Raw genomic sequence first — 13,045 nt, 5'->3', positions numbered from 1 at the left:
AACTATTTGAATAATTAAAACGGGATCCGTAATGAGGCTCCCAGGCCCAAACAATCCTTTTAAATCTAGATGTGGACTCAAGAGAAACCTCTCCTATCATGTGAAGTATTCATTAGATTGTATTCAAATACAAAGGGTTCATTAGATTGTATTCAAATACAAAGGGTTAAGCTTTGGTGATCTCACCATGTGACCTATATCAATATTCGAAACTTAATCTGATGATATAGTTACAATTATCTAATCAAAAATTTAAATAATCAAAATACATTGTGATAGGCTTCACAATCTCAAAATATAATCATGTAAGCTTTATGAGTCGATATAGTTAAGGCTCTTCATAAACTTGAATTAGAAATACAATCACTTGAACTAGGCTTGGCAATAGCATAAGTTATTAACTACTACATGATCTTTCATTTGATATTACTAAATAAATTAATAAAGATAAATTATAATTAGTGTGTTTGGTTTCAGTTTTCTGAATTCGGTTTGTTTAAAAACGAATTTTTTTGTTTTTATTGAATATTTTTTAAATTTTAAATAATTTTTTTACTTTTTTAGATGTACCTCACTTAAATGTATCTAAATAGTAAAATATTTGTGAAAAATTATTTTAAAAAATTAATAAATACACAAAAATATAAAAAAATGTACTGATTTTCTTTTTCTTTTTTTTGTTGTTGTATTTTTTGGTATTTAGTGTATTTTTTAAAGATTTTTTTTAAAAAAAAATTGCTTAAAATATTAAAAAAAATTCATTGAAAATATTAAAATACAAAAAATAAAAAAATAAAATTTTCTGAAAATTATTTTTTGAAAACCATAACCAAACAAGCTGATTACAATTAATAATGGGATTATTACATGTTAGTAAAGTCTGGAAAAAAAAAGTACAAATTCATAGAAAAATTTACAAATTTAGTTATTAATATGTATAAAATTTTCTATTAGTTTGATATTTTTTTTTTTTGAAAACTTGCTCTATTGTGTTATTTTCCCATTAATAATAGAGTCATGCTACAAACCTAGAAATGAAATTCCGTAGAATTTTCAACATATGATTCATATTTATTTTATACATAGATTTCACAATACACTGATCTAATTTCCACCATTCATTTGTGTGAATGTTGTATCTTTTTTGAGTATAAGGTTCGTTTTTACACTAATATTGTGTGGTAATTACTCAGTAATTTCGAAACATCTATATGTGGTATTTCATAATATCATGATTAGTAGAGAAGGTGAATACATGGGATATTGTGATGGGTAATTGAGAAACATGAGAAACATATTGAATAATGATTATTTAGGAAGTACAGACCTGTGGTATTTCGAGAATATTGAATAATTTCCTAATATTGTGCCACTTTACTTTGTCAAAATAAAGAAGATGCTTGGGAAGTTGGGTTTGAGAAAAATATAATAGGCTTTTTAGTCTAATAAGATAAAACATCACATCCAATCCATAATTATTATACTCTTTCTCTCACAAAAAAATCAAAAGTACTTTCCATACTAAACTTTTTAACGTCAAGCTAAACTAATTAAAAAAGTCAAAAAAATTTAAAAAACAACCGACTTTTCAGACGAAGCCAAAGGATTCACAATTTCTAATTCCCATACTAGTTCCCGGGAAAATACCTGGGACCCCATTTTGAGACACTTTCATGACCCCAAATGATTGTGATTGGTGATGTTTTTATTTTGAGACACTTGCAATTATTTTCTCTTATCTCCCTCTCAAACGCACGCACATATTCACCACTAGTTTCCAGGACACAATGCAATAACCTCCACACTTCCATACTCTCTACGCCAGAAACCAAAACATAAAATTCAGCTCACTAGCCATCGAAACAAAACCACCTCTCAAATTACACATGTCTAACATATAATTCTGGTTCAATCCTTTTTTGTGTTTTTGTTTTTCTGAGATGGGTTTTGGCAAAGCTGCATGGCTGGTTCTGCACTGTTGGGTTTTTGTGGTTTTGTGTATGAAAGTTCATTGTGACACTTCATCAGAGGTCTCTGTAAAGTTCTTGAAGACCCCCCATGCTTTCTCAAATCTGAACTCAGCTACATTTGGCTTTCAAGTTTTGTTGGGTCCTAATGGGCACAACAACATTTGCACAAATTGCAACACCAATTGCACGGTTTGTCTCTCTTGTGTTTCTGTATATCTTCTGATTCCTATGTTCATGTGGGTAGCTAGAAAGTTTTTGGTCACTCTTAATTGATGCTATGGATCTGTTCTGGGGATTTCCACTTTATAGTTCTGAGCTCTAGACAATTTGTTGTTCCCTTTGGGGATTATTTTTTTTTTTTCAATAGAGATGTGATAGGTCTTGAGAAATTCTATAATAGATTAGTTGACAAAAACTTGGGAATTTGAGGCTTATTTAATCTCTCATTCATTAGAATTTTATCTTTGGATTATAAAGTTCACCTATTGCAACTTCTATTAAAAATCTATCCAAATGCCAAGTTGCATGGCTTGACTGTGTTCTAGGCCTATATTTTTCCTTCTTTCTTGATTGTTTATCTGGGTGGGTAGCCCATATTGTTTGTTTGCATGGATGACTTTTATTACGAAACTTACGAAATAGGCGATTTGAATTATCGGTGCGGGTGAATTGGAGTCTGAAGAGGTATGGAGAGATGAAGTATGGAGGGGAACTTATCAGAAGGGGCCTCAGTAATTTGTTGAATTATTATTATTTTTTTATGAAATTAATTTGGTCATTTTTATTTTATTTTGTTTTTGTGGACTAACATATATTTGTACACTGTTCATGCAGTTGGATGGTGGAAAGCCTTCAAATTGTGACACTAGAGAAGTTTCTTACATGGGGTTGCAGGATGGAAATCATACGTTCAAGGTCTGCACCAATGGGCCTCAAGGTGTTGGCTGTGCTATCCATAACTGGACTGTTGGTTAGGAAACCATCCTTTATCCTTTATGAGATCTTCTTGTTGATTTTTTGTCTGTTGTGTTAGCATGAAATTGTTAGGAATTGATACATCTAACCAGGATTGATGAGACACAAGACACAAATCAAAATAAAAATAAGATTCTAATCAAGCACACAATAACACAAAGATTTATGTGGTTCATCCCAAAATTAAGGTTAAGTTTTCACTGTGATCAGAAAGGTTATAAGCCATACAAAGATAGTTGTTTACCCTTAACTAGAAATCATAGAAATTAGGACTAGTCACAACTGCGAATATTTCCAAAATGACCCTATTTGCTTACGGATTTCTTAACGAATACTTCCCTCAGGCTGGTTATTCGAGCAAGGGAGGCATTGCTCATGGTCGAGTGGTTAGTGTCTCATACTTATTAGGATCCACACTAGTCCAACAAAAATGTCTTATCTCGTTCAATGTTGTTCATTAAAAAATGATATCATGGAAGATGATCGTATTTTGTTTTTGCCAATAGCCCCGAATCAAACTGGGATTCACTAAAACTTCATCCAACTTGTAACTGTTAAAGGTTCTTCTATTTTCTTTTGCTTTCTTCGTCCTGAAAATCCAACTTGGATGAAAGCATAAAACATAATCATACTCCAAACTGTGTTTAATGTATAAAACACATCTATCCAAACACTGAACCTTTTGGCTTTCAAAATGTCTACTCAGTTAAAAACACGTTGATAACATAGGAGGTAGGAGTTTCTGAAATTATGAATGAGGGAACCGTATGTAAGTATGAAAGTTGAGATTACATACATTGGAACTTTTAGGGCCTTAGTGTTTTGAAGTTCTTTCTAATTCTGTTATACCTTTAACAATGCAGACACCATTCCCCCTACAGCATATGTTATGGCAACAACATCTTTTACAAATACTCGAAATGTTACCGTAAATATTTCTTTCAGTGAACCATGTACTGGTGGAGGTGGTTTTGGATGTTCGTCCACAAATACCTGCAATGTGAGTACTTGACCACATGGAATTTAAGCATCTCAATAGTTTTCTGCATCCCTCCTCTGCTCTTGTATATAATCACTTTCGCATTGTCCATAAATTATGGATTTATGAGAGGTTCGCTTCTTTCACAGTTTTGTCCCTATACATACAGAAATGGATAGTTGAAATATTTATATCACAGCTTTGTCCCTATACATACAGAAATGGATAGTTGAAATATTCATATGGTGAGATCAATAACACACAGGACACAAAGATAATGTTGAAATATCTCCATGGCTGAAGAGTAATAGTCAAACTTGCCTAAATACTTGAAGAGAACCTCAAATAAATTATACCTACTTCGTAATTTCTTGTACAAGAATGCTAGAGACCCACAATTTAAATCCCTAAACTCACCCACAATGACATGGCAAGGGAGTTGCGCTTTACATGGTTGAGCTTGTGGCAAATAAAAAATTGACACTCAACCTGCCACAAGACCCACAATTTGAATCCCTAAATTCACCTACATTGACATGGTAAGGGAGTTGGGCCTTACATGGTTTTCAGTTTCTGACAAATCAATAGTTGTCACGTAACTTGTCATGTCATTGAGGGTAAAATTAGGGGAGGCTTTTTAGGGGTCTCAATCTTTTTCTTTTCTTGTATTGAATATGTTGTTGCTTTTGTTAATTTATACATTTCTGATAATTCTTTGTGATCAGTGATTTTTGTTGTAGGTTCCCCTTTTTTAAGTTTTCCACAATGTTCTATTGCACTATCAATTTGATTTGTAACAATTTGGTACAGCCATACAGTTGCCCTGCCAAGGGAAGTCTGCAAAGTGAAAAATGAATTGAAAAATAATGGACAAATGCCTTTCTCATTTCAGCTTCTTGTCTATGGTGCTGGCCAAGTTGTACCAACTACACTCAACATTCTTGAGCCCAACCTCAAATTTTCTCTTATTGTGAGTTTGTCTTCGAGTGTTGAATATGGACGAGTGATCTTGGTCATGGACAAAAATTTCTGTACAGATAATGCTGGAAACAAATTTACAAGAACAGAAAATTCAAGTTTTTTGATACATTTTGGTGAGTTTGATATTCTATTTGGGATTTTTGTATGATTAGTTTACCATAAACTTTTGTTAGATGTCTCTAGATTATAAACTTCTGAAAGAAGTTAATGATATGATAATCTGCGTATCTATGAACAGTATCTAACTTACTCTGATATTTTGGTGGTTGGATTCTACAGATAGAAGAAGTGTCTTTGTCAATTTGAGGACTCGTATCCCTGAAAGGCTACTTCAACTTAACAATGAAACTAGAACTGTACAAGCAACTAATAATCATAAAAACCTCAAAGTATATCTGTACTTCTCAGTACCCGTTCTCAACTCATCTGCTGAAATTTTAAATTCTCTCCATACAAGTCAGGGCTCACTTCTTCCTATTAGTGGAAATAGGCTCAGAAATCGCAGATTTGGCTTTATGGTTAGTTGGCTAATAGATTTGAGCTTTACAATCTAATGTTTATTTCTCTACAGACAACTACATTTTCCTTAATTTTGTGCCAATCATCTCATTTTCATTATTGTGTCTCAGGTGGAAGAAATATCAAGCACATGTGTAGTCACAATCAGCCTTAATTCAGGCTTAATAATAAGCAGACAGGGGACCAGAGTTTCTCCTGTTGCTCCGGTTACCTTTCTTTACGGTAATTTTTACATCTGGATAAGTTACATCATATTATTTTCAAGGGAATAAAATTAAATCCAGTTTTTTTTTTTTTTTTTTTCTTTCATATAATAATATTGGATGAGAAGTTTGTATTTTTTATACAGATAATTTAGCATTGCCTTCAAAATTGCATACATGAGATTTGATTTAATCTTCAGATTCTCAGAGGCCTGCAGTGAGATTGAGCACAACATCTAGCACGAGGACAAAAGAAAACAATATTTCAGTATTGATAAAGTTCATGAAGCCTGTATTTGGCTTTAATTCTTCCCATATATCCATTAGAGGAGGGCATTTGCAGAGGTGAGAAATTTTCTACACAATGTTTTGGCATATCTATATATAATAAATTATAATAGTTTTATGTGTATTATCATCTATATAAATTATTGTATTCCAAAACCATGAAAATTTTCACATTGTGCAGTCAGATTTAGGTTATTGAAATATTTATTGATCATTTTCTTTTTATGAATCCAGCTTTTGTGAAGTGAGTAGGAGCTTATATGTTTTAGAGACACAGGCAGATGATCATACCATATTGATCAGCATCCCTGAAAATGTAACTCAGGACGTTTCTGGAAACAAAAATGTGGCATCTAATGTTCTACAAGTCAGGCACTGTAAGGATTTTATTGTTTTTAGAATACTATTTTTTTTTTTAATTTTTGATTATTTAGTGATGTTCTGATCTGGGTAACTAACAATTTACAGATTCTGTACCTGTAATATCTACGGTGCTTTCCACTTTTGCAACTGTGTCTTTTGCAGTGACAGCTTCAGCTGCGGGAGCGCTCACACTTTCAACTGCAGGCCTTCAATCTGTTGGGTCATTTTCAGCACCATCTTCTTCTTTGACATCCGATCCTACAAGGAATCTTTTTGTAAATTACCTATCTATTTTTTACCATTAGCTAGATTTCTGGATTATTTTGTTATTTTATGATCTTCTATGAAACAAGTTAGTGGACCTTTTAGATTGGAAGGGTTCTATTGACTTCATTTGGTAGCTAACACTACCAAGAAACATAGAAGAAAATTGGAATTCACATTTACTAAGGATTTGGTTTGTTGGAATGAAGGTGGAATGGAATGATTATTTCATCGGAATGTACATTCTCACGTTTGATTCACTAGAAAAAAATGACAAAAATTACATTACGAAATGGAAATCATTCACCATTGTGAATGACTGATCATTCTGTAGGGAGGCTGATATAGAACAAGTAGCCGAAGACTTCTTAGAACAATTGGTCCGACAAAAGGCAAGAAAGAAACCAAATTGAGGGCAATAGCGACACTTTTGGACAAGCTTGGAATTATCTCAAATTTGGTAGTCTGATCAGAAACGGCGTTTTAAATCGAAGTCATCGCCATTTTGGCAATGATGAACGGTGGATTTTAGTCAAATTCCTTCGTTTAGGCCTTCAAATTAGTGATTTTGTCGTTTTAGGAAAGTTTCGTTTTGAGAATAATTTTATTTTGGGAAGTCCGTTTTTAGCGCTGTCTATTTTGGCGCGTTTCTATTGTTTTTTAGTATGCAGATTTGGGCTTAACTCATATTTTCTATTTTTGGTAATTTTCTGTTTATTTTTGTGTTTAGCAAGTAATTATCCTAATTCCTTGTTTCCTTATTTAATTAAGGTTCAATTTATAATAAATATGCATGTATGCCTTAGGGCAAATCATCTTTGATGCAATATAATTCAGTTCTTAAAAAAAAAAAAAAAAACTTCCTTGGGGATTCAAGGATTTTGTTCGTCTACTAAAATGATATCTAGCCTCATATAATTTATTCTGTTGCGTCAGAGGCTAAGGAATGAGCATACCATTCCACCTTCATTTCAGTGAAATTGCTTGTTAGAATGTTGGTCACTGGATTTCATGTTTTCTTTTACTTTCCTCCATCTTGTCAGCAATCATGGATCAGAATTGAAAATAAAGATAAAAGATCAAGGCTGTGTTTGGATGGTGGATCTGGATAGCAATTTGAAAAGGCAATGGAAAAGTTGAGGAAAATGTGAATTAAATATAAGCTAAATTTTTTCTTCATTTCTCTCACCTTTTCCTTTCCCTTTCCAAATTTCTGCCTAAATCCATGATCTAAACACAACCTTGGGGAGGAAAAAAAAAATGTAAGCAACTATTATGTCAAGCCTAGCATTTTGAGAGAGGGCGAGGTGACATATAACAAAAAAAACCCAGTAATTGAATGCAAATTGGTGCTGAAGACTCTTTGGCGGCATAGATGGTAACTCTCTGTAAATATATTTATCATTAACTGAGAAATGGACTTCATGGAAGTACTATTGTTTAAGAGAATTTCTAATGATAACTACATATTATTTAGCCATGCCGTATCATCATAGAATTAATTAAGCATCTTCTGTTTTGTGTTGACACAGAGAAGTGCATGCCACATTCAGGTTTTCGCACTCTCCCGATATTTGGCAGACACATTGCCCGTTCAGTATTATGAATTTGCAAGAGGCTTACAATGGAGTATCCCCTACTTCAGTCTCCCATGGGAAACTGGCCACATTCAATCAGACATGGTTGGCTCAAGTTGTCCAACAAATTCACATTCTTATAATTCCAAAATTCATGAGCTAGAAACTTTTGAAAATGTGCAATTGCGAGAACGAAATTCATATATGGCTGCTTCAATATACGGGTCGCCACTAACTCCAATGGAATACAGATCACTTTTGGAGGTAAAAAATAGTTTTCTTGAAAATAGTTTTAGATCCTGTTAGTACTGAGAGATATAGGCTGGTTTTATTGGCAGGATATTGAACCCGTAGCTGAATATATATTGGACCTGCATAATTCAAATGGGTAAGTTGTTGGAATATCTCATCCCAAGTGCGTTTAGTAAATCTTTATTCACTGTATCAGTAGGAAGAAATGTTAGCTAAATGTTTTGTATTAAATGATTGAGAGAGTACTATGTATTTGTTCATGGATGCATATTGAACGAAACTATATGAGAAAATGCACCGAAAACGCAATAGTTCATAACATCTTGGACTTTTTATTAAGTTGCCAAGTGCTAGGATTTTTTTCCCCCTTGTCTGACTAGTTTAATTCTTTTAGGTGGAGGGATTTCAACCGAAACATATTTTGGCTAGTTGTTATTGGTGGCAGCTTGATACTATTGCATGGTTTACTTTTGTTTATCTTAAAGTTGAGGAACAATAACTCAGAAGAACAGGGCAGTTACGGAGCACTCATTTTCCCCAGATTTGAAATATTTCTCATAATTCTTGCACTACCTTGTATTTGTGAAGCTTCGACAGCTCTAATTAAAGGTAACTAGTATAAATAATTTCTTCAATCAGCATTGGCCAGGAAGCAAAGTTGTTCATATATATAACTCTGTCATTGTCAAAAGAGAACGGCATTGACATTTCAGTTAAATTACAACTTTGTTACAAGGGTACTTAGTTTATTGGATATAAAGTAATAAATTTGAAAATAATATGTTGTACTATTTGGTGCAGCTTCTAATAAGTTGAAAGCTCATAATCAGAAAGCAAAAGCTAAAACTACCTGATCTCAAATTATTTATGCTCAACTTTAAGCCATTACTATGCTAATTATGTTTCTTCTCTTCATGATTCAAGGAGGAGCATCTTCGGGCGTCATAGTTGGCATTCTCCTATTGGTTATTGTATCTTCCCTATTGCTAGCCTTATTCTTGTTCCTCTCCATTGGAATTACATATGGGAAACTACTTCAATACAAGGAAATACATCAAGAGAGCCGGAAATATCGTTGGTATCGAGATATTGTCAAGGTGACTCTAGGTCCTGGTAAAAAAGGCCAATGGACATGGAAGAACCAGCCCAACTCTGTTTGGCTAACCATGTTAGGCCCTCTATTTGAAGATCTAAGGGGTCCCCCAAAGTACATGCTTTCACAGATTGCCCGTGGAAATCCCCCCCGCAAGCGTGGTGATAAAATCATCGCCTCCGATGATGAAACCGAAGACGCAGAAGCACCTTGTGTTCAAAAACTGTTTGGTATGCTTAGAATATACTATACATTGCTCGAGTCTATGAAACGGGTTTGTCTTGGAATTATCGCTGGGGGTGCCTATTCAGAGAACTGGTCTTCTAAAACTCCAATCATTATCTTACTTTGCATTGCCTCATTTCAGCTGTTCTTCATAGTTCTCAAGAAGCCCTTTATTAAGAAAAAGGTTCAACTGGTGGAGATCATCTCGGTTTGCAGTGAACTTGGTATTTTCGCTACTTGCTTCCTTCTCTTAGAGATGGAATTTTCAGCCGGGGATGAAGTGAAAATTGGGATATTTATGCTTTCATTGTTCTTAGTTGCTTTTTTGACACAAATAATCAATGAATGGTATGCTTTATATAGACAGACAAAACGGCTTGATCCTGCTGAGGACTCTTCCGTATTGGGTCTGAAAACGGCTTCACTTGGGTTTTTTCTGTTTTTCATTCCGCAGAAGTTGATCAAAAAGCTACAGAGCTGGTTCTTGCTAGATCAACCAGTGGACTGCGAATCAGTAGACACACGGAGAAGCTCTGGAAGTAGGAGGGGCTCAGGTATGACAGATAAATCATGGCTGAAACAGTTGAGAGAACTGTCAAAATCAAGCTTTCATAAAGATGGAAATAGAGCTTCAAGTGATCCTTCCTCAAGTCACACCAGATGGAGTGGAATCTGGAGTAGCAACAAGAGTGGGAACTCATGACATCAGCAGATTTCAATTCAAAACGTAGAGGTTTGCACAAATATTTTAGAAGTCGTTTTTTTTTTTTTTTTTTTTTTTTTTTGTAACATGTATAAAACATTCAAGAAATGAAAAGGTTACTATCCACCCACCATCAGTCCACCCACAAAATCTGAAGTGTAACTGACATAACTACTTTTTGAAAATTTCAGTTTTCTCTAAGACTTTATTGCTCAGAGGTTGAGGGTTTGTAGTCCCATCCTATGCCACAGGAATCAATTAAGTAATAGTTGATTATGTGTTGCCATTGCAATGAATTAGATTAGTGAATGAAAAGGGTGGAACTTATTTTGGTTCCTTTATACTCACCTGAAACAGTCTCTACTCTTTTTTTTTCTTTGTTTTTTTTTTCGTGTGTAAAGTACTATCATTTTTGTCTTTGTTGAATAATGTTAGTGTATAATTGTGTTAATATATAATTGTATATAATTGTATAATTGTATACTTTAGGTACCTTTACCTTTAGTTTACTTTCGGTGGTAATTGTATAATTGTATACTTTAGGTGGACATCATCATAGGCATGCTTTCGGTGGACATCCTCCAAGGCATCCAAGGCATCCATTTCTCTCTATAAAAGAGAGTGCCTTCTCTGTGTGTAATATACATTCTTTTGACAGATAAAACAATTGTGCCTCTCTCTCTCTCTCTATCCTCTCTCACTTTCTCAAATTATTGTTTCATGGTATCAGAGCCCAGAGTTACATTTCTGGCAATTTGCGATTTTGGTGTTTAGTCCCATACACAGCGGCACTACACCAAACCACTCGAAATTTCCTCACGATTCCAACGACACCAAGCCCGGCCTCAGACAACCTTCCACGCGCCCACACGCGCCGCCGTTGTCAACTGCGCGTCATCAGTTCCGCCACCACTCTCACACGCGCCCGCACGGGCCATCCGTCGTCTGTCACTTCCGACACGCGCCCACACGCGCCCACACGACCCGCGGCTGACGTCAGCCCTATCTCTTCCGTGCGCCGCGTCTGCGCCTGACCGCTATCGTGCACCGCCGCTTCCTGCTAACGTGCTCCTTTCTGCACTCTGCTAACGTGCGCCGCTGACATCTTTGCTGACATCATCTCTGTCCAGCATACCTTTCCTGGCTATTTTCGACCTTCCGGACTCACTGGTACACTCTGTTTTACCTAATTTTGCTCCTACAGGTCTATCCTATTACTTTCAACCCTATTCAACTAGTATTATGGATCGTCTTGATGCCTCCCATCCTATTTCCGTTATTTTGAATGGTTCAAACTATGTTCTGTGGGCCCAAGCCATGTCCTCCTTCCTCAAAGGAAAGAAGCTTTGGCGAATTGTCACCGAGGATGTGACTAAACCGATGAAAGACAGTGACACTAATGAAACTACTGTTCCTACTGCTACATTTGAAGACCGACTTGAGGAATGGGACAGTAAGAATTACCAAATCATTACTTGGTTTCGTAATACCTCTGTTACCTCTATCAGTCTTCAGTTTGGTCGCTTTCAGCTTGACTCTGTAGCTACTCCTGCAAAAGACATCTGGGATTTCCTGAAAGAACGATACCAGACTACTGGTCTTGCCCACCAATATCAACTTCAGACCCAACTTCACCGCATGCGCCAAGAATCCACTCAGTCCATTAATGACTTTCTTTCTCAAATGTACTCTGTTTGGGATCAGCTTGCTCTTTCAGAACCAACTTGGCATACCCCCGAAGATGCTGTTTTATTTACTATCTATCGCAACCAGCAAAGGTTGGTGCACTTTCTTATGGCTCTTACTGCCTCCTTTGAGCCCGTACGTGCCTCTCTGCTTCATCGTCATCCCTTGCCCACTCTTGAACAAGCAATTTCTGAGTTGCTATCAGAGGAGACGCGTCTCGGTACTCTTCACACTCATCATGTGGACTCTGTTCTTGTCACTCCTCCGTACCGGCCATCATTTACCCAACGGACCACTGCTTGCCTCTATTGTCAGAATCGGGGCCTTCCTTCAACCCATCTCCTGGTCAATTGCCCCGTCCGATCCTGCCGCTACTGCAACAAACTTGGTCCTGGTCATCTACAACAGGATTGTTTTCGCAATCCATCCCGATCATCGTCCAATAGCCACTCCTCTCGCGGTGGCTCTTCCCGAGGAAGCTTTCATCGTTCCGGGAATCAGTCTCATCACACTGCTACTACTGCTTCTAGGAATCAGACTCATCACACTGCTGCTGCTGCTTCCGGGAATCAGTCTCCCCACACTGATGCTGCCACCTCTGCGGGGTTTTCTGAGTCACCTGCTCCGTCTACCCCTAGTTTTTCTCCGACGGATGTAGAGGCCATGCTCAAACAACTTCTCTCCCCATCTGGTACACCTCCTCCTACTGCTTTGTCTGTAATCCCAGGTAACTCTTCTTGGTATTTTGACTCTGCCTGTTGTAATCATATGACATCCAGTTCTACTATCTTTTCTTCCTTCTCTTCATCTCCTCATATTCCCTCAATACATACTGCTGATGGTTCCCTCATGTCTGTCCGTCATGTTGGTACTGTTTCCACCCCTTATTTATCTATCCCTCAAGTTTATCATATCCCTGCTCTTACCTTAAACCTTATTTCCATTGGTCAATTATGTGAACTTGATC

At 36.1% G+C, this 13,045-nt stretch overlaps 1 pseudogene across 1 annotated transcript; it reads left to right on the top strand.

Moving 5' to 3' along the window:
• Positions 1–1,737: 1,737 nt before the first annotated feature.
• On the top strand, positions 1,738–10,739 carry LOC114270769 (uncharacterized; annotated as a pseudogene). The gene is made up of 13 exons (XR_014356121.1): positions 1,738–2,159; positions 2,805–2,940; positions 3,809–3,945; positions 4,817–5,018; positions 5,185–5,423; positions 5,535–5,646; positions 5,828–5,972; positions 6,150–6,292; positions 6,384–6,553; positions 8,075–8,383; positions 8,458–8,507; positions 8,766–8,980; positions 9,296–10,739. The product of XR_014356121.1 is annotated as an uncharacterized LOC114270769 (transcript).
• The last annotated feature ends 2,306 nt before the right edge of the window (positions 10,740–13,045 follow it).

This window comes from Camellia sinensis, chromosome 15 (assembly GCF_055761805.1).
Source record: "Camellia sinensis isolate YWXY chromosome 15, ASM5576180v1, whole genome shotgun sequence".
NCBI lineage: Eukaryota > Viridiplantae > Streptophyta > Magnoliopsida > Ericales > Theaceae > Camellia > Camellia sinensis.
Note: the sequence above shows the minus strand (reverse complement) of the source record. Positions and strands in the feature narration are given on the sequence as shown.